The sequence below is a fragment of the Dasypus novemcinctus genome, chromosome 13, assembly GCF_030445035.2.
Source record: "Dasypus novemcinctus isolate mDasNov1 chromosome 13, mDasNov1.1.hap2, whole genome shotgun sequence".
Classification (NCBI taxonomy): domain Eukaryota; kingdom Metazoa; phylum Chordata; class Mammalia; order Cingulata; family Dasypodidae; genus Dasypus; species Dasypus novemcinctus.
In genome coordinates, this window is record NC_080685.1 from 44,923,299 (window position 1) to 44,945,260 (window position 21,962).

Sequence of the window (21,962 nt, forward strand, 5' to 3'; positions counted from 1 at the left end):
CCTAGCCAATTGCTCACATGGAAAGGTAACCTGCAGTGTATTGAAGGCCTGGTTTGAATGCACAAGAGTTTGACTGTGCTGAAGTTTATTTCTTGAATTTTATACACCTTTTAAACATTTTCAATGCAACATGTAACATATTAAATGAACTTAATTTTTTAGTGCTTTACTTCTTAACTTTACACTTTTTCTATGAAGACATTAATTAGCAGGTATTCCTAGTTTAGCAGTAGAGGAAAAAATACTTTTTCCTTTTTTTTTAATGAAAACTGAAGTTTCCCAATGGAATCAAGTAAGTCACTATTATTGCCACTTGAATATGCACATTGAGGTGGCTTTCAGACAGGTTTCACTGCTATGAAGTTACTTTTTGCATTAATATTAATTTAGGTTTTTAGTTAATAATGGCTTTTTTAGAACCAGCCATTTAAATGCTTCAGTTTGGAAGATGCTGTTACAAACTTTTAATAATTAACCACAACCACATAGACTGGTTAATTTACTTTAGATTACAATTAGCAACCAATGGAATTTACTTTGTGCATTTAAAAGAGAGCAGATCTACAATTTTTGCTTTAGCTTAATTTTATTAAACGTGAGCTTACAAGGACGAACTGATTAATTTTTTTCTGCATAGAAGAGTTTTAATCTGTTACACTTAGCCCCTTCCTTAGAGCTTTTGCAAAGAGAAGGCCCTGGGGGGCTGGGTAGGTTAAAGAACTTAGGAAAATCCTTTTCTTTTCTTAATAGTTGCTCTATTTAGAGTTCTATATGACTTTTTTTTTTTCAGCTTAACTTGGGTTTTAGGAATATTCATTATATATAACTGCATACTTAATTTTTAACATTTAGAATAGAGCTTTTTCTACAAATTTATGTTAATTTGATATTGTCTTCTCGATGTATGAAGATATACGCTGATCAAATAGGCAGACATGAATAGTTTGACACGGAAATACAACTTAAGTTACTTAAAACTTTCATTTTTTTACAAAACAAGTTCAACTGTAAAACAACATGTGTAAGATTTCCTTGAAGGCTTTTCTTTGCAGGCTTCCCTAAACTAGGGGTTCATGGTTTCCCCCTTTTGTGACTTTATATAACGGGAGGTTGAACAGTTTGCTGAGGTCCAGGAGCCCAAGGTTTGGTGTTTCTATAGGGTTCACTTGAGAGCACTGAAGGCTTTTTTTGATTTGCACTATGACCATGCATTTTTGCACAAGAATTTTGTTTCTTAATTAATGGTTTATAATCAAAATGTCCCCAATGCTTTCACACAATTTCTTTTTTTTTTTTTTTTTTTTTGCTTTAGAACTTTATACTTTACTTTGACTTTAACAGACTTTGGATGAGCAAGATTGATTATATGTATATTTGCTGATGCTTTTAAAGCCTCAAGTAAACTGGCTTTTCTTATGAGTTGCCACTTTTAGGAACCCTGAAAGTCAAGGTAGGAGGTTTCTTTTACTTCCCAGTCCTCAGAGATAACAGGATTCTGGCAGCTGCTAAACTGGAAGAGTGAACATCCAACCTCAAGGATCAAGAATTCCACCAGGCAGCAATTTAGTCCACACTTGGAGCCACAAGTGAAAGCAGGGTTACTAATATCAGTAGAACAGGAGACAGGGATGTCTCAAATTTGCTTTCCCTGAGCCAGAGGGGCAGAAGTTGTCAAGAAATAATGGCAAGAAAAGGCAAGGGGTGAGGCCAGACCTACAGTAACTATAAACAAGGCAAACTCAGTTTATGATTACCATTCCAATAGCTGAAGTCTAAGGGCTAGGTGAAGCTAGTTACAAAATAACCATAATCAAAGGCAAGTTTAGTCTATAATTACCATTACTATAGCAAGCACAAAATAGACTTGAAATAGCCATAAACAAAGGAAAATTAGTTTAAGATTACCATTACAATAGCTGAAATCTAGGCTACATCTACTCAGTTGTAATAATTTCAGTTATTATTCTTCTGCTGTTTTATATATAAAGGTGTTTATATAATGATTTTAACTCAGTTTCTTAAAAGTTGTCACTTAAAATCAATTTGGCCATTTTTATTTATTAACTAAGCAATCAAAACAATTTTATTAGTAACAACTTTGTGGAGTTTCTTTGTTTTTCCAGCAATTAAATAAATTCCACTTGTGATTTATGCATTAAATCCACTAGCAAGACAGTATTGACAGTAGTGGTTAAGCTTCTGCTTTGCATGTACAAGGTCCCGGGTTCAATCCCCGGTACCTCCTAAAAAGAAAAGAAAAAAAAACGAAAAGAAAAGCAAAGATTCATTTTTATGCTACCTTTCACCATTATCCAATTTTTAATAGGTGAACTCCAAATCTGATTTCCTAGGCATAAGCAAACTGACAAAGTTAAATGCAGATTTCAAAGTTGAACACAGAGTTAAGCATAGATTAAAACAGAAGAGAGAATTTTATTCCTTTAATATTTTTAGGAACCCTTTGATCTTAATTGATGGCATATGAGCGCTCCTTATCTTGATCACTATTCATGTTAATAAAATTAAGCTAAAAAATAGATTGTAGATATGCTCTCTTAAAGAAATAAAGTAAATTTCTTTGGTTAGTAATTATAATTTACTAAGTTTATTTAAATGTAAGGTAACTAGTCAATGTGGTTATAGTCAATTATAAAAAGTTTGTAAAACATCTTCCAAACTGAAAACATTTAAATAATTCTAGTTCTAGAAGTCACTGTTAACTAAAAACTTGAATTGGTATTGATGTGGGCTATGGGTGGGAGGCTCTTTGTCTCTTCAGAGATAACCTAAGTTGTCTGTGACTTGTGGGTGTGAGACAGTAAGAGGCTGCAGTCATGCCCTTGGTGACCATGGCAACGACTCCAGTCCCAGGAAACAGTTTAACAATGCAAGGTCTATGAACTTTCAGTATTCAGGGGAAATGCAAACCAAATATGCTAAAAGCTTATCTAGAATGCCTGACATCCATGATAAAAGCTTACCTAAGATGTGGAAGATATATATGCTAATTCAAGCCCATTGAGAACTGAAACAAAAGGACCATTTAACCTTTCCTCTCTGTGTAAAAGAAACTGGAAAGTCTTGTTCGTGGCTCGGGTTTGCAACAGGAAGCTCCTGAGTTTGGCCGGCCATCAATAAACCATTTTTCCTTCTCAGAATCATTCCTGAGTCCTGGCCTCTCTATTCGCAAATAATTGAACCTCTCTCAAATTCTACAACATAGCAACACAAAGGCTAATGCATTTAAATGGAAAGGCTATTCTCAGAGCCTTTCCGATGATGTCTTAAGTGACTAAGAATGCTATACACTGAACACAAGATTGACCCACTCTTAAGACTTATTAAAAATCAAGATAAGGTTTCAGTTACACAAAACTAACTAAAAGATAGAGTCGGTGATTCTGTTTTATAGGAAAGAAAAAAAGAGACAGATCTGAGTGCAATGGACTTCATCCACTCCTGAGTCATTAACGCTTCACTAGGAGAGGACACCCAAAATACGGAGATAACAAGTGTAGAGGCAAGGGCCCCTAGGAGTAGAAATCCTGCACGGAAATCTGAGGGGAAAAGAAAGAATGAACAGATTTTTTCCTTCACCCAAAGGCAAGCCCTGGAGGGAAAATGAAAACACGGGGGCTGTGAAGAAAAGTATATCAGGCAGCATCCCAGCAGGTAACAGATGGCACCCCCAAATTAGGGGAATTCAAAGGGGAGTTTAATAAAGAGGGCTATTTACAAAGGTGTGGGTGGGGTGTAGAGAATCCACAAGGCACTCTGCATACCCCTGGGCTACAGGTTACCACCCCTGAGCCTGAGGAGACCAGGGAAGGAGTAATCACTGGCACCCTAGAGACAAGGCTGCGAGAGTCAAGCCAGACACCTAGGATGAGCCGGCGGGGGGCAGCCCTGCAGAGAAGGAGCCAGAGGACTTCACCCTTCCTCCCTCCAGTCCCCTGCCAGGCTTTCCACAGGTCAAACCCAACCAAAAGCCAGAGGGAAGAGAGCTAGTGCGTACAGTTCTCAGTCCTGTGGGGCAAAGAAGGTGGGGAAGGGTGGGGTGTGGTCTGGAAGGATATAGAAGGCATTTATCGCCAAGGGCAGAATTCCAGGCCTGGGTTTCCTTTTAATCTGGGACAAAGTGCTGGTTTATGAAGACTCTGCTTTCAGTGTTTGGAATATTACCAGAAGGGAGAATATGAATTTCCCTGGGTTCCCTGAAATTTTTATCACTGGTACTGCTTGGGGGAATTATTAACCAATGATAACTAAATACAACTACATTCTTGCCACAACTTGCCTTAACGCATGCTATGTAGAGTTGTCCTCATAAGAAGAAACTTGAATACAAATCTTTATCTATTCTTAGGATCATCTACTCTTGTGCTGAATCAGGGCTCAGGTTTTAAAGCATTGTCTGTTTTCTGAGTCCATTGAGACAAGTCTTTGCTCTGCAGGATACCTACCCTCTCATTCAGTTGTTGACCAGAACCAAACCCCCCCTACCCAAACACACAGGCACACAGAGGCACAAGCACACTCACAAATAAATTTCGGGTAAAACCTATACTTAAAATTATATCATCCCCAAAAGACCTGCCAAATTTAGTGTAAATCCATCCAGCCATTTTTGCATATAAAGGTAACAGATAAAGCAAATTATTTTTATAGGTTCCAAATGCACCAACATTTGTTTTTGGAGACCGTGGTCCCTGCTAACTTCTGAGGGCAGGAATGTGTACAAATGAGCGAGGCCACCCGCTGCCAACCATCCCATCTCCTGGGTTTTGGATGGACGTGGCCTTTCAGACCAGGGAGCAGATCCACATGGCTTAGCTTCCTCTGTCTCTAGGTTCCTGAGGGTAGAAGCTGGATTCTGCTTTGGTGGCAACCAAGATAGTGGCCTCAACCAATAATTCCTTTCAATTTAGTTCAGTTTGATAAACATTTCTCAAATATCAGCCTTGCACCAACACTGCCCCAGGGCACTGTGCCATCAAGAGAACAAGCTAGAAACAATTTCAAGTAAGAGAACTTCCCAAGTCCCTCATGAGAAAGGACTTTTTAAATTGTCTGCATTAGAAACTTTAAGCTTAATTGTGTGTCAGGTAGATCAGAGGAATATCAACCACAGGGGCTTGAAACCTCCCAGCCAGTTGAACACCTCCTTTTGCCTCTTGCTGCCCAGAGTATCTGCTCCCAAAACCAGCCCATTTTACCTACCACTTGGCTATTGCAATCGCATTATGAACCAGTTCCAACCTTATCTCATTTCTAGAAGCAAATTAATCTTCCCAACGTTCACCATCCTCATTCTTTTCACTCCTCTGCTTAAAAACTTTCCATGGCTCCCCATTACATAAATTCCTTTACTTGGCATTTAAAGGCCTCCATACCCCCTATTTCCAGCCCTATCTGCTACTCCTTTTGTTCACCTCACATTCCAGCCATGTGTGAACAACACACCATTCTGAACTCTTTACAAGCATCCCCTGTCCTGTTCCATGTCTTGGGTTCTTCCCACTGCAGCAGGCTTCCCAACCTGAGACCCCACCAGCCTGCAAGTCTATCCTCAGAACATCTCCTCTATCACACCTCTTCCAGCCATTCCAGCCACAAGTCTCTTCCTCCTCTGAAATCTCACAACATTTTGATTCCACCTGTCTTTGATGCTTGATGTGACTCTGCATTATAGTGTAGTAGAGAAGTGGGGTGTGCACGGTATTGAAGGCCAGGACACGAGATTCGACCCCTTGTCCTAATAATAACCGAGCCCCGAATAGCATTTTTTGGTCCCTTTTATACAGAGGTTTAAGATTAGGGAGACAAAGGGTGATAGTATGCAAACAGACCTTTGGTTAGGTTCTTCAGTGTTTGATCTGAGTATCAATAGGTTATTTCCTCCAGGTGAGTGGCATATTCCCCACATTCCAAGCCAGCTTGGATTTAGCATATCTTCCACAGCTTGGATTTAGCATATCTTCCACAGCTTGGATTTAGCATATCTTCCACAGCTTGGATTTAGCATATCTTCCTCAGCTTGGATTTAGCATATCTTCCACAGCTTGGATTTAGCATATCTTCCACATTCCGTCTGGATGCAACCTTCAATACACCTTCAGTCTTACATCCTTTCTGAACATCCAAAGACTGTAGGGCCAGTATTACTTATTTGGACTTTTAAGGACTACGTACACTTGGAAACAATTTTGAATTTATGCACAGGCTATATCAATAGGAATTTGGGACATAGGATAAGAATAGCTACCTTTCAGGTTGTAGTGGGTTTGCTTTTAAATTAGATATTTTGATTTGCCTAGACAGTTCCTGGCATATAGTAGAATTTAGTAAGTAAATTGTATATTGTTATATGTAATTCTATAATTGAAATAAGTCATTATTTTATTATTAAGATGGATGTGACTGTGATAAAGTGGTTAAGAATACAGTTTTGAATCTAATTGAAAAACAACTAACATTTTATTAAGCGTTTACCATGTTCCAGACACTATGCTAGAGATATAGCATAGATTATCTACTTTATTCTCTTCAAAATCTTAGCTTTTATTTATTTAGCTAATTTTTAAAAAGCATGTTATATGCTAAACATTGAGCTGGGCACTGGGAATTCAGCAGAAATCAAGACATACCACAACTTGCCCTCAAGATGTCAACAATTTTATTAAAGAAGATAAGCAGTAGACAAAGAAAGATAAATCTAGAATATGATGAATTTATTACTTGCCTGCCTGCCTATTTGTCCATCTGTCTCCCCTACTAGAATGGAAGAAAGTGGATGTTGATTGCTACATCCCCAACACCTAGAAACCAAGCTTGGCATAAAGGGGACTCTTGGCAAATGCAGGTTGTGGTTGAAGATAATACATGCACTAAAGGAAATAAGCTGAGTAACATGGGACAACAACAGCAGCTGGAGATGGATGGGGTGAAGTGTACTTTAGAGAGGATGATGAGGGAAACTTCTCCCTGAGGAGGTGATATTTAAGCTGAAACCCAAAGGATGAGAAGGAGCCAGCCAGCCAAAGACCCAGGGGAAGGACTGCCAGCACAGAAAAAGGGACACTAATCTTAGACAGGTGAAATAATGAATTGCCCCAGGCCATATGGCTTCTCTAGGCTGAAGCCAAAAATTCGAAAAGAGACGGAATGATTGCAGCACCTACACAGTTTTCAGGGAGGGTAACTTCTATAAAGTGCTTAAGACAATCACATGAGGCTATGAAGCGCTGTTCAGGAGCAGCCAGGCATCCCTGAAAGGAATACCTGCAGCAAACAAAAGGTGTGATTCACTGCCCTGTGAACTGAGAACATGTGACTTGAAGGGATCATTCCCACAAGAAGACAAGCGGCTTTCTGCTCCCAGCCCTGGTGGCCCCAGAGAGGGGCATACAAGGGAGGCCCCCAGAGTTCATTCTTCCTTCTTTTGGGAATTCCATTTGAAAACTGACCATCACTCAACCAAGTTCCTTGGGGCCGTGCTGATCAACACAACTCTACAAAGCAGGTATCAATATCCTCATTTTACAGATGAGAAAACTAAGATTTAGAGGGGTTAAGCAATGTTCCCAGAATCACAGTTAGCAGGACAGCAAGGATTTTAATCTAGGTATGTCTGATTTTAAAGTCACTTTTTCTATCACACCATTTTGCCTTTAAAATGGACTACACCCAAGAAGGATTAAAATTGCATGTTTTAGTTTCCAAGGCTGATCAATCAAACACATGAAATAATTCTGGTTAAACAGTGGGGATATATTTGGTTGTGATTTTGAGGCTAAGAGGAAGTCTAAATCAAGGCATCATCAAGGCGATGCTTTCTCCCTTAAGAATGGTGTTTGGGGCCTGTGACAAGGCATATGGTGGCATCTCTTGGTTTCTCCCCTCTCTTCCAGTTTCATTGACTTCACTATCTTACTTCCTATGGCTTTCTCTCTGTCTGAATTTCACTCTGCTTATAAAGGAACTCCAGTAATAGGATTAAGAACCATTCTGATTGAGGTGGGACATACCTTAACTGAAGTAACTGCATAAAATGGTCCTACTTTCCATGGTTTCATACCCACAGAAAACAATTAAATTTAAGAACATGGTTTTCTGGGGTACGTAAGCTTCAAACCACCACACTGCAATTGCAGAGAAATCTGGCCTCTGACTGCAGTGCCCCTGATGGACTGACTGGCCATCCAGAAGATACAGACCTGGAACGAAGCCTGTGCTTGAGTTGGTCTTCCTCCATCTTCCACGTTAACCATCTCACCAGTAAACAGTCCCATGGGAAACGGTGTCGGGAGGATGACAAGAACAGATCTCCCAGGACTGCTCTCAAGTAGGAGATTGACTTAAAGGATGGGATGTTCAAAGAGGTTATGATTTCTGCGTGATTTCCATTTCTGACTCCCGGGAGAGAGACTTTCATTCCAGGGAGCCGCTGTATTTGTACAGCGTCCTCTTTTTAAAGCTGCACAGTGCAGATAGTTATGTAGCTCTCAATCTATTACACAGGCTGCCGGGAGAGGCGGAGGAGGGCAGAGAGCTGGAGGAGGGGAGCCTCGGCAGGACTGTCCAATGGCCAACACCCTGGGCTGAGGCAGGAAGCTGAGGTTGTGTTTCCATGACTCTCTCAGTGTGTGTGTGTGTGTGCGCGCGCACGTGTGCGTGTGAGTGTGTGTGAAAGAGAGCGAGATCATGCGCAGAGACAGATATTAGGCACATCGCTCATCCTTGCTGTGTCCTAGGCTCTCAAACAGAAAGAAAATTGCCGCCTATTTGATATGGGGCCAGGATAAATGAGGACTCAGGCAAGGCCAAAATTTAGACAAATAGGCCTAATAATAGACTTATTCAATAGACTTTTATCATATGTATTCATAGACAATAACCTGAGACCTGGTCATAAAAGGTCCCAGTCCTGAGCTTCATTCATTTACTCCTTCTTTCATTCAACAAGCATTCATGTAGTACTTTCTGTGTGACAAGAATTGTTCCTGTGCTAGAAATGTAAAGATGAATGAAACATAATGCCTTTCTCTGAAGAGTTTGAATATAGTCTAGTGAGTTCTCTAACAAAGAAAGGCACTTCAGGAGCCCAGAGCCTACTTTGGTTTGAAATCCCAGTGTTAGACTCACTCCTTTGAGTTAAGGCACGAGCTACTGTTAAAATGACTTTAAATTAGGAAAAACTCAACAGTGTGGATTAGCTAGCGGTCCCTTTGAAAAGAGAAGGACTCTGCGGGGAAACGGACACGGAGAAAGTAAGTTTTGATGGAGGAATATCAAAAAACCCAGGAGCCTATCGCTCCTTTCTTCTCTATTGTTTTAAGCCTCTTCAGATGCACATCTCAGTAAATCACAGAATGGAACATCACTTTTGACACACGGCCCTAAGCTGCAAAATGACTTTTTAAAAAATCTCTGTGCTAGCAGTTCAGTTACACCCACTCCCCTTTTTTTAGAAATCAAGAAAATTGGGGAGTTTTTGAGTGATAATGTTAATTGGGTAGAAAAAACATTGTTTCCATTATGATTAGGAACTGAATGCTATTTTTTCTTAAGACTTACTTTATTGCTCCCCCTGCCCCGCCCCGTTGTTTGCACTTGCTGTCTGCACTCTGTGTCTGTTTGTTGTGTGCTTGTCTTCTTTTTAGGAGACACTGTGAACCGAACCTGGGACCATCCCATGTGAGAGGGAGGCACATAATCTCTTGAGCCACCTCCACTCCCTGTATGTTGTGTCTCTCATTGTGTTTCCTCATTGTGTCTCTTCATTACATCAACTCACGTCATCTGTTGCCTCAACTTGCCACACCAGCCTGCTGTCTTGCTTGTCTTCTTTAGGAGGCATCAGGAACCAAACACAGGACCTCCTGTGTGGTAGGGAGGTGCCCAACTGCTTGAGCCACAGGGACCTTGCATGAGGTAGGTAGGAGCTCAATCACTTGAGCCACATCTGCTTCCCCTGAATACTTTTTAAAAATCACATGTACTATAATAAAAGACTTTTACCACCTCAAAAAAATAAACAATATGAACTAGTCACCCTAAACTCTGACCTGGCTGGCCTGAATCTCAATGATATCTCAGCTTAAATTCCAACTTCTATCTAGAGGAATGCTGCATGAATGCAAATGGGCTAGCAGTCAGGTCCCCACAGGGCCCTTGCTGTCTCAGATATGCCTGGCAAACTCAATGGTGCTTATTGTGGAAAGTGAATGAGCAGAACAATTTAATTCCAAGGAGATCATTCAAAATTTCCTTCTATTTGGCCCCTAAAATACCATCTCATTAAGTTGTGTATTTATCTATATAAGATGACTGCCATGCTGTGTTTATTTTATTATGATAAAGTTAGGAAATGATCAAAAATGTTTTAGAATAAAGTGGCATCAGACATTATACTTCATCTTTTTTGTTTTTAAATAACTTGTGTTTCTCCAGGTCTAAAGTTTTAAGTCCACTTAGAAATTCCCCCCAGGTTCTCCCAAGGAGTTAGCTGCATTAGTTGCATCACAAACTATCCCCTATTTTTCCTACAAAATCTCTCAGCTCATCTTAGAGAATCCGTTTTCTACCCAAGATCTTTATTTGAGATAAAGACAGCATATCTCAGCTTCTGTAACTCCCATAATCTCAGTGATTTCACAACTGAAGGTAAGTGATTTTTTTGTTTTGTTTTGTTGTGGTTTTTTTTGTTTTTTTAAAATTTATTTCTCTCCCCTTCCCCACCCCACCCCCAATTGTCTGCTCTCTGTGTCCACTCACTGTGTGTTCTTCTGTGTCCGCTTGTATTCTTGTCAGTGGCACCCAGAATCTGTGTCTCGTTTTGTTGCATCATCTTGCTGCGTCAGCTCTCCGTGTGTGCAGCGCCGTTCCTGGCAGTCTACACTTTTTTCACGCTGGGCGGCTCTCCTCACAGGGCGCACTCCTTGCACATGGGGCTCTCCTACGTGGGGGACACTCCTGCGTGGCAGGGCACTCCTTGCTCTCATCAGCACTGTGCGTGGGCCAGCTCATCATATGAGTCAGGAGGCCCTAGGTTTGAACCTTGGACCTCCCATGTGGTAGGCACTATTCATTGGGCCAAATCCGCTTCCCTGAAGGTAAGTGTTTTAATCCTCATTTTACAGATGGAGAAACTGAGGTTCAGGAGTTAAATAAATTGTCCAACGTCCATCAACTTGGGAAACAAAGTGGGGAATCCATTTTTGATCCCACAATTTCTACACTGTACCATTCCAACTGATTTTAGTTTTAGATTCAAAGCAAGATGAAAAGGTATTTAAATTTTTTAAATGGAAATGCTAAGAAATTGTGTCTATTACAACATTGGGGCCATTTATCTTTATTTTTCAATCGATGTTACAGGTCAGCAACATGATTTTCCACATTTTTCATTCCATGGACCTTTCCCTGCACCTACCGCCCACCCCAAAAATTAGGATCTTTCCAGAAATATGTCAATTTCCTTGGGGTTTCTAAAAACTCCTTTAGTTCCTTGGGGATTTAGAAAATATCCTCTTTGAGTTAAATTCTGGGTTTTCTCAAGAATATCTCCAAAATTTCTAGACAACACTTTTTTTCCCAAAACCTTTTTTGGAATGGTGATATCTCTTTGCCAAGTTTACCATAGAAGGCTTGATGCCTAGATTCCCATAAACATATGAGTGTCAGTTAGATTAAATGTAGTTACAACCATGAACCTAACCCACCGATTAGCCTTAAAAGTGTTCTATTACTTTCCTCAGTAAGGAACTGGATGCCTCTTTAAAGCACTCAGTTATTGGTGGGCCTATCAGAGTTTGCTTTTCTTCTCTACATTACATTGCGCACTGCTTCCTGCAATGTTACCAGTAATTTTAAATGCCACTATTTATGGGGTGTCTACAGGCACTATTCCAGATATTTTCTATATTTATATTTTATTTATTTTCATAACAACTCTATGAGGTAGGTATTTCTATACCCATTTTACAGATGAGGAAATGGGTTCAAGGAGCTTCAATCACTTCCTCAAGGTCACACATGTAGACTAGCAGGGCTGGCCTTGATACCAGCTGTCTGACTCTGGGGCCAATGTCCTTTCCCCATCCTACATGGCCTCCCAATTTTAAAAAATGTTCCAACAGGTATGGCACAGATTTTTCAGTCCCAGAATCCAGAAACTAATACTGTAAATAAACGCAGGATACATAATTTTTCATTGACTCATCTCCTTCAGTGGACGTCCTGATCATTTGGGGGATTGTTTTCCAGGCTTGTTTCATTTCCTCTGGGGAGATATATTTGACCTGAGAACACCTGTTATTTTTTGGAACAGTTTTCTTGTTTGGTTTTAAGCTTGCTCTAGGTATCAGGTGTGCTTCCTCAGATTTGTTGGTGCATGCCACAAACATTACTAATACCTATTGCTCAAGAATGTTGGTGTAAACTGAGAATGGTCATTGTTGCTAACGCTACTCTCAGCTTTCTTAATTAATTTGCTGGTACTCTGTGTCCTAGGAACTTTGAGGGAGATGAGAAATGGAGCTCCTGTTACTACAGTTCTGCAGCTGAGCTCTCCAGCTATCCTTTTCACAGTGCTAATAAAAGAGAGTTGTACCTGTTACAGACAGTGATCCCATTATTGAATTATGGAGGGGGGGGGCTGCAGCTAACGGGGGTTAGTAAGATTAGTAACTTTTGCAGATTCCTGCTGTTATTGGGAACCAAACACTATTTAAAGGGGCAGGGGAGGGTAACTACTCTGGTCTGAAAGACACATTGGGAATAATAGGAAACCTCCCGAGTCAAAAGGGGTTCCTGTAAGACAACTGTTTCCAGGTCAGATGATCAATTAGATCAATCAGTGAATATTAAAAGAGTAGATAATAAAGTGTGAGCTTGGGTGATAAAGACCATTATACTTTTTCAACAACATTATTGAGTTTTTCCTCCATTACCAAAAAGAAAAAAAAGTTTCACTGAAACGAACTCAGAACATACAGAAAAGCACAAAAAGAAAAAGAAAAACAATCTGTAATCATACCATCCATCACTGATATTTTTCTATGCATATATATATATACACACATTTTATATTTGAGCTCACGTTATACATACTATTTTTAAACTTAATTTTCACTTAATATTTTTCCATGTAAGACATTTCCATGCAACATAATTTTTAATACCTTTATTTTTTAAAAAGATTTATTTATTTATTTATTTCTCTCTCCTTCCTCCCCCCACCCCAGTTATCTGTTCTCTATGTCTATTTTGCTGCGTCGTTTTTGTCCGCTTCTGTTGCTGTCAGCCGCACGGGAATCTATGTCTCTTTTCGTTGTGTCATCTTGCTGTGTCAGCTCTCTGTGTGTGCGGCACCATTCCTGGGCAGGCTGCACTTTCTTCCATGCTGGGCGACTCTCCTTACATGGCGCACTCCTTGCGTGTGGGGCTTCCCTACGTGGGGGACACCCCTGCGTGGCAGGACATTCCTTGCGCGCATCAGCACTGCGCATGGGCCAGCTCCACATGGGTCAAGGAGGCCTGGGGTTTGAATCGCAGACCTCCCATGTGGTAGGCGGACGCCCTAACCACTGGGCAAAGTCTGCCACCTTTAATAGCTTTATAATATTCTTTTTTGGCTCACCCCAATTTATTTTACCAACCCCCTATTATTGAACAATTAGGTTTTCTAGTTTTGACTACTATAAACAAAACTGATGTGAACTGCTTTATACACACATGGTTGTGCATCTGTCCAGTTATCTCTTTAGAATAAACACCCAGAAGTGGAGTTACTACCCCAATACATATATACATATATACTTAAGGCACAAAACCAAAAACCTTTTCATAACATATTGCCAAATCACCTTCTAGAAAGTTTGTATAAATTCGGTATCAGCAACAGTATCTAGCTCTCCATATGCCCTCCTGTGCTTGATATTGTCAAACGCGCTCGTCTTTGCCAATGTAATAAGGCTAACATCAATAATGGCTAAAGTTATGAGGGGCTTGCTGAATGTTGTGCTCTATAAAGAGCATGTGTGAGTCTGCTGTTTTTGGGTCCTCCATTAGCTCAGCCAAGTGAGACAGTCCTTCTGGTCCCATGTCTGTGGCCCACTGCTCTCAAAGAGACTGGAAACTCAAATGTCCCTCTCATCTCATAGTGTCCACAGGTCAGCCCCTCGACCCCCATTCTTTACTTCCTTGCCCTCCCCTGAGCACCTCACAGCTCCCCACCTGCTATGTCTTCTCTCTAATTGCTCTCTTACATCTCCAGCCTCTTCTCTGAGTGGTTTCATCTTCTCTTGCCTTAAAAGAAACCAGACTCTTGACAGAGGATGCCACTTTAGCTGCAGCCCTCTCAAACACAGCCTATTTATTCTCTAACCAGCCACATACCCCAGAGCCAAATGTCATCTGTACTAGAAAAAACAGTTGAAGGCAATTGCCTGCAGAAGGCAGAAATCAGCAGTGGGGAGAGGAAGGAAAGGGTCTGCTATTTTTATTATCATCTTTATAGTGTTATTTGACTTTAAAAATGGTGTACATATATTACTATTATAAAAGGTAAATTTTAAAGAAGGAAAAAAACAGGTACAGAAAGTATCGTAACTTGCCAATAATTACCCCAAATACATAATAACAAGTTATCTTATTTTGCACATTTTATATCCCTGCTAAATTTTATTATTTTCTTATGTTTGCCAATGGTATTTCAGAATTCGTAAATTGCATCACTCTCAGTTGCCTGTACCCTTATGCACTGGGGATGTTTATCTCTTGACTGATTTATATATACTTTTTAGTTATGATATGTTTTGACTCTGTCATATATCTTGCAAATCGTTTCCTTAATTTATTTTCTTATAATTTTCTAATGGTTTTTTCCAGATACAGAGAAGTTTTACATTTTGATATAGTCAAATTTTTTTATCTTTTTCTTTTTATGATTCCTGCTTTGGGAAATCCTTTCCTATCCGTAATTCATACATATCCACTTGTATTTTAGAACTGCGCATTTTGTGTTCACTTTTTCACATTTAATTCTTTCATTCATCTGGAATTTTTTCCAAAATGATTATTATGTGTCCCTACATCATTTGTCCTTTCTTGATTACCTGAGCTGTCATATTTATATATGCTAAATTCTAATGTCTTATATCTCTCTCATTCTGTCTCTTCTGGCATTAGAACCACATCGTTCAGATTATCATAGTCAAATCATGTATTTATGGCATTATTCTTGTATTTTTTTATATTACTCTTCTCTTAAAAAATTCCTGCCATCCTCCAAAGTTCATTGTGATTTTGCTTGGAGTTGTTGTTATAGTTTAATTCAGGGGGAAATTGAAATAACTGTAGTATTAAATCTGCCCATCCAGGAATATGGGCTGTCTCTCCACTTATTCATTACATTGGTAGTATGTTTTAGTTTGGACTATAAAGTTCCTTAAAAAGTATTTAAATTTGTTTTTTTAGTATTTGGTAAAATATTTAATATTTTTATTGTAATTAGGGATAAGATTCTGGTTTTGTCCCATCATTATTTTCAAAGGAATTACTGTTGGTAATTAAATAAACTTTTTATTTTTGCCTGCTTATTTTACCGAAGGCTTATTATCTGTAAAAAGTTTTTTATTTTATCCTTCGGAGTTTTAAAGAAAGGTGGTTATATCATTTGCAAATAGTGCTAATTGTGCCTTTTCTATTTCAGTCTTTATATGTCTTAATTGGCCTTTATGTATCCTTGTATTCTCTAGAATTTCCAAGACAATATTAAATAACAGATATGAAAGTATTGTCCCAGTCTGTTCTTGACTTTATTGTGAGTTCCTCTAATGTTTCATTTTCTGTTTTTCTGATTTTGGCTATCCTAGTGACAATCTCATTGTGGTTTTGATTTGCATTACCCTAATGATGAAAGATATTGGTATCTTTTCATATGCTTATTGGTCATTTGTATATCTTCTTTGCAGAAGAATCTATTCAAATCCTTTGCCCATTTTAAATTGGGTTGTCTTTTATTGAAGTATTGTAAGAGGTCTTTCAAAAACAATAAAATAAAATAAAATTTTAAACATCTAAATATCTTTTAAAAATAAATAAAAATATATTAAAATTTAAAAAAAAGAGGTCTTCATGTATTCTTGGTACAATTACCTTATCAGAGATATTAATATGGCCTGTGCATAAATTCAAACTTATTCTATATCCAAGTGTACCTACTTCCTGGAAAGACAATTGAGAGAGGTATAAACTCTATAGACTTTGGATATCAGGAAGGATGCAAACTAAATGTGTTAATTAAAGCTTATCTGGAATGTGGGGGGGGGGGTTCATGTTAAAAGCTTACCTGGAATGTGGGGGATATGTGTTAATTCAAGCTCACCTGGAGGATATCTGATACTCAGATAAAACACTTGAAGAAACTAACAAAAAGTCCTTTTGCATATAAGCACTGTTTGACTACCCACTCCTACATCCTCTGTATAAAAGGGACCCAAAAATACAATTCGGGGCTCAGTTTTTATTAGGACAGGAGTTTGCCAAGTCCAGCCAGTCATAATAAATCATCCTTCTCAGAATTCTCATGTCCTGGCCTTCAATATCATGTACACCCATCTTTTCTCTGCTACAACATCTCAGGGGACTCGTCAGGAATATGCTGAGAAGGCCAGAGGTGGCAGTGGTTGATTGCCCCTCTAAGATGTCTCCAAGGAGGCCAGAAGGGCCTGGGCAAACCCCAGCCCTGGGCACCCATGGACTCCCCTTAGTCCAGAAAGAGGTCGTGGACTCCACCAGAGCCCTCCCAGAGAAACCGGAGGTACCGGAGGGATCAAGAGACCCTGAGAACGAAGCAAAGAGCTCCGCACACCAGACAAGTAAGACCCCCTAGGGGCATAGTGCAGGGAAAGCCTAATTCTGAAAAGAGTAAGGAGGGGAACCTGATCACCTCTTGAAGGAAGGCCATGGTACTCTTGAGGAGAAGGGAGGAAGCTATCTTCTCTAGGTCCAAGAAAGAGAAAAGGGTGGTTGTTTGCATGTGATTGTGGAGACTGAGTGAGACGCAGAAGCACACTTCTGCAGGTCAAGTGCAGAGTCCTGATCCACAGTTCCGTGGTGACTTCATCTGGTCAAGGGTGGTCTGGAGGGCCTCCCTGCAAAGGAACCCTTTTCCAAGTCAGGTTTTTATACCAAACCACTAAGGCTAAGAGGTGCCATAAGCTCCCAAGAGGGACACGACTGGAAACAGACTAAGTGAAAGCCTGAGTGAGTGTAGTGCAGCATCAACACAGGGTGGAAGCATGGGAAACACACAAAGCAGGACCTCGTTAGGTTGTAAGTTGAAAAACTTTCCCTGAGCATTCCATGGAGATGTATATGGCATAAAGTTCCAGCCAGGAAAGCTTAGAATGCTTTGTGAATTAGAATGGCTGACTTTTGGTGTGGGCTGGCCGCAGGAGGGCACTTTTGACCCCTGGATCATCTGTAAAGTCCATTACATAGTAACTGGAAAGACAGGGCACCCTGGCAAGTTCCCCTACATCGATGCCTGGCAGAATGCTGTGAGTCAAAGTCTGCCCTGGTTAGGAAAATAGACACTAAAGAAGCCAGGATTTGCCTGATAGAAAAATCCAGAAGTGCTGTCCCAGGAACCAGGCCAAACAAGCACTATGCAAAGGGTCCAGAGGGAGTGAGCCCCAAATCCAGTGCCAATCCACCCATTCTAGAAGGCCCAGATGAAAATGACCTCCCACCACACTATGCGATTGCTCCTACTGCACCAGTGCTGAGGAATGGGGATGAGCCAATTTCCCTAAGCAGTGCTCCCTCATCACCATCTGCACTGGGAAGTGCATCCACACCATCCCAGCAGCTGTCTCCATCACCATTTGCACCCAGAAGTGCATGCACACCATCCCAGCAGCTGTCTTTGCCACCATCCGCACTGAGAAATGCAGCCCAGCCACGCCAGCAGCCATTTGCCCCTGGCAGCATAGTGCCAACCATCAGTCAAGAAGGAGCCCCTGAAAAATGACCACTCAGATCATGGAGTGCCCCAGAGGCAGGGGGAGCAGGGAGAAGAGCAACCTTACAGTTACCTCTCCATGAAGCCCGAGCTCCAAGTTATTATGATGTAGATGACCAGATTCAAGGGGGAAACCAAACATTCATGTACCAGCCCTTTACTACAATGGACCTCTTTAACTGGAAAAGCCCACACCCCACCATACTCAGAGAAGCCTCAGGCCATGACGGACCTCTTCCAGTCCATCATATAGACCCACAAACCCACCTGGACTGATTGTAAACAACTCATCATGACCTTACTTAACTTCAAAGAAAGAATGCGAGTCACACAAGGGGCTCTAACCTGGCTCAAAGAGCACCCACCTAGGGAACCTTGAACAGTGACCAATATGCCCCCACACAGGTCCCAGATGAGGAGCCCCAATGGGATCCCAATAACGCGACTAGGTTCAACTGACTAGAAACCTTCCATAGGGCCTCAGTTGAAGGGTTCAGAGCTGGGAGCTGAAAAGCAGTAAACATGGCAAAAACCACCCAAATCCTACAAACTCTCAATGAAAGACTGTGCGAGGCATTTCGTGTATATACGCCCTTTAACCCAGATGCCCGATGGTCAATGTAGCATTCGTTGCCCAGTCACAGGCTGACATCCGAAGAAAGCTACAAACGTTAGATGGATTTGCTGGTATGAATGTATCTCATCTCATGGAAATAGCCACCAAGGTTTACATCAACCACAATGTAGAAACCGGAAGGGAAGAAAATCGGAAGATGGGGAGAAAAGCAGACCTTCTCACAGCAGCAATAGTCCAAACAAGCAATCCTGTGTCAAGGAAAGTAAACTGGGAAACCCTTGCCCCAAGTAGGAGGAGGGACCCACCCCTGGGGTGAAATCAGTGCACATACTGCAAGGAGGAGAGGCTTCGGAAGCAGGAGTGCCTCAGCAGGCTACTCAACCCTGTCACTGCAAAAAAAGTCGCCAAAACATTAGCCAAGAAAGCTAGCGGAACGTCACAAACCAAACCCTGGGCTCATAGAAATTCTTAAGGAAGACCTGCAAATCAACTCATTGGACTTGTGGGAATTCAAGACTCTGATAAAGATTATCAGGACAGACTAGGCTCCTATTCTCTCAGCCCCGCAGAGCCTATGGTCGGAATCCAAATTGGGAGCTGCACATATATATGATGGTCAACACTGGGGCTCAATACTCTGTAATGACTAAGCCAGTTGGGCCATTATCAAAAAGACAAGCCACTATCGAAGGGGCAACTGGTAAAAGCACCCAGCAGCCCTTCCTCCAACCCAGGACCTGTAACAATGGGGGTAAGGAGGTTACTCACGAATTCCTGTATCTCCCAGAATGCCCAGTTCCCCTCCTGGGTCAAGACCTGCTGTCTAAACTGTAGGCTCAAATTACCTTTGATGCCATGGGACAATCCACTTTAACACTGGGACCGCCAAACCCTCTGAAAAGAGTGCTAACCCTCCCTCTGAAGGAGGAATGAAGACTGTTCTGCCTCACCAAAGCCAGCCAATCTATGCCTGCATGGCTCCCCTTCAAAGATGGGTGCAAAGTATGGGCAGAGGGCAACCCAACGGGGATGGCACATGACATTCCTCCGATTATTATTGAAATAAAGCCCACAGCCAGCCCAGTGAGCGTAAAGCAATATCCAGTTCCACGTGAAGCACAAGAAAAAGTCTGGCCAAATGTTCAGAGTTTGCTGAATGAAGGCATACTAAAGCCATGCCAGTCTCCATGGAATACCCCACTCTTCTCAGTTAAAAAGGCTGACGGGGATTACCACCAAGTCCAGGACTTGTGAGCAGTCAGCTCAGCAGTAATAACATTCCATCCTGCAGTCCCTAATCTGTACACTCTCCTCAGCTTGATACCCTCATCAGCAATCTACTTTTCACACGTGGAATTTTTTTTTAAATCTCTCTCCTTCCACCCCCCACCCCCCAGTTGTCTGCTCTCTGTGTCCATTCTCTGTGTGTTCTTCTGTGACTGCTTCTATCCTTATCAGTGGCACTGGGAATCTGTGTTTCTGTTGTATCATCTTGTTGTGTCAGTTGTCCATGTGTGTGGCGCCTTTCTTGGGCTTTCTTGGGCACTTTCTTTCATGCTGGGCAGCTCTCCTTATGGGGTGCACTCCTTGCACATGGGGCTCCCCTATGCAGGGACACTCTTGTGTGGCAGGGCACTCCTTGCATGCATCAGCGCTGCGCATAGGCCAGCTCCACACAGGTCAAGGAGGCCCAGGATTTGAACCGCGGACCTCCCATGTGGTAGGCAGACGCCCTATCCATTGGGCCAAGTCCACTTCTCTCATGCCTGGATCTTAAAGACACCTTCTTCTGCTTTCGGGTTGCACCCTGGAACCAACCAATTTTCACCTTTACGACAGACAATCCAAGCTCTGGCAAAAAGCAGCAGCTAACCTGGACAGCGGCTCCCTCAGGGATTTAAAAATGTGCCCACTATTTTTGGACAAGCCCTGGCCAGTGATCTCAAATCCTTTAAACCAGAAAGCCATACCTGTTTTCTCCTCTAATATGTAGATAACCTCATCCTCAGAAGTCCCACCTACCAAGACTGTGCTAACGGAACCCATGCCCTCTTAAAACATCGGCAACAAAAGGGCTACCAGGTGTCCAAGAAAAAAGCCCAAATCTATCTACTTCAGGTCAAATATCTAGGTTATAAAACAGCACAGGGGCTCTGTGAATTGGGACTTGAAAGAAAGGAAGCAATTTGTAGCCTCCCTGAACCCAACACCCACCAAAAGCTGCGAGAATTCCTCAGAGCAGCTGGATTCTGCCGCATTTGGATCCCCAATTTTGGGGTCTTCATGCGCCCTTTTTATGAAGTCACAAAGTGGGGAGATCATGATCCCCTGCTCTGGGAATGCCCACAGAAAGATGCTTTCACCACTCTCTAGCAGGCTCTGATGGAAGCACCAAGCCTCGGGCTTCCAGATCTCAGTAAACCATTCTACCCATACATTCAGAATTGCCAAAGCATCACAGTAGGAGTACTCACTCAATACCTGGGTTCCTGGCAAAGACCTATAGCTTATCTATCCAAACAACTGGACACTGTAGCCCAGGGATGGTCCTCATGCCTGCAAACTGTAGCAGCTGCAGCAATGCTAATACTGGAAGCCATAAAATTAACTCTCGGGCAGCCTATAATTGTTTGGGTTCCGCATGCAGTAAGCATAATCTTAGAAGCCAAAGGAACACACTGGCTTACTAAGAGCCTCCTGGTTAAATATCAAACCCTATTATGTGAAAATCCATCTGTCTAACTGGAACTTGTAAAAACCCTAAATCCTGCTACCCTGCTATCCGTGGAGGCAGGAATTCCTGGAAACATTGCAGGAAGTATATTCCAGCCTACCGGACCTCCAAGACCAGCCACTACCAAATCCCGACATGGAGTTCTTCACAGATGGTAGTAGCTTTATTCAGGGCAGTAACCAGCAAGTGGGATATGCTGTACTAACCTCCAAAACCACAGTAGAAGCCCAGCACCTCCCAGTTAATACATCAGCACAAGAAACTGAACACATTGCCCTCACCCGAGCCCTACAACTTGTGGCTGGGACCAAGGTTAACATCTACACAGACTCCAAAGCCTTATACAAACAAAAAGGACTCATCAACTCAGGAGGAAAGAGCATTAAATATGGCACACAGATTCTGGAACTACTAGAAGCAGTTTGGGAGCCTATCAAAGTGGCCGTGATGCACTGCAAGGGATACCAGACAAGCCATAACCCTGTCTTTCAAGGAAATCAGAGGGAAGATGCTGAAGCAAAAAGAGCAGCATGGGAAGGATCTCTATCTGAAAAACCTGACCACTGCCCTCATTCCTCAACTTCTTAATTATCAGAAACTCCAGTAGACACTGCCTGCTC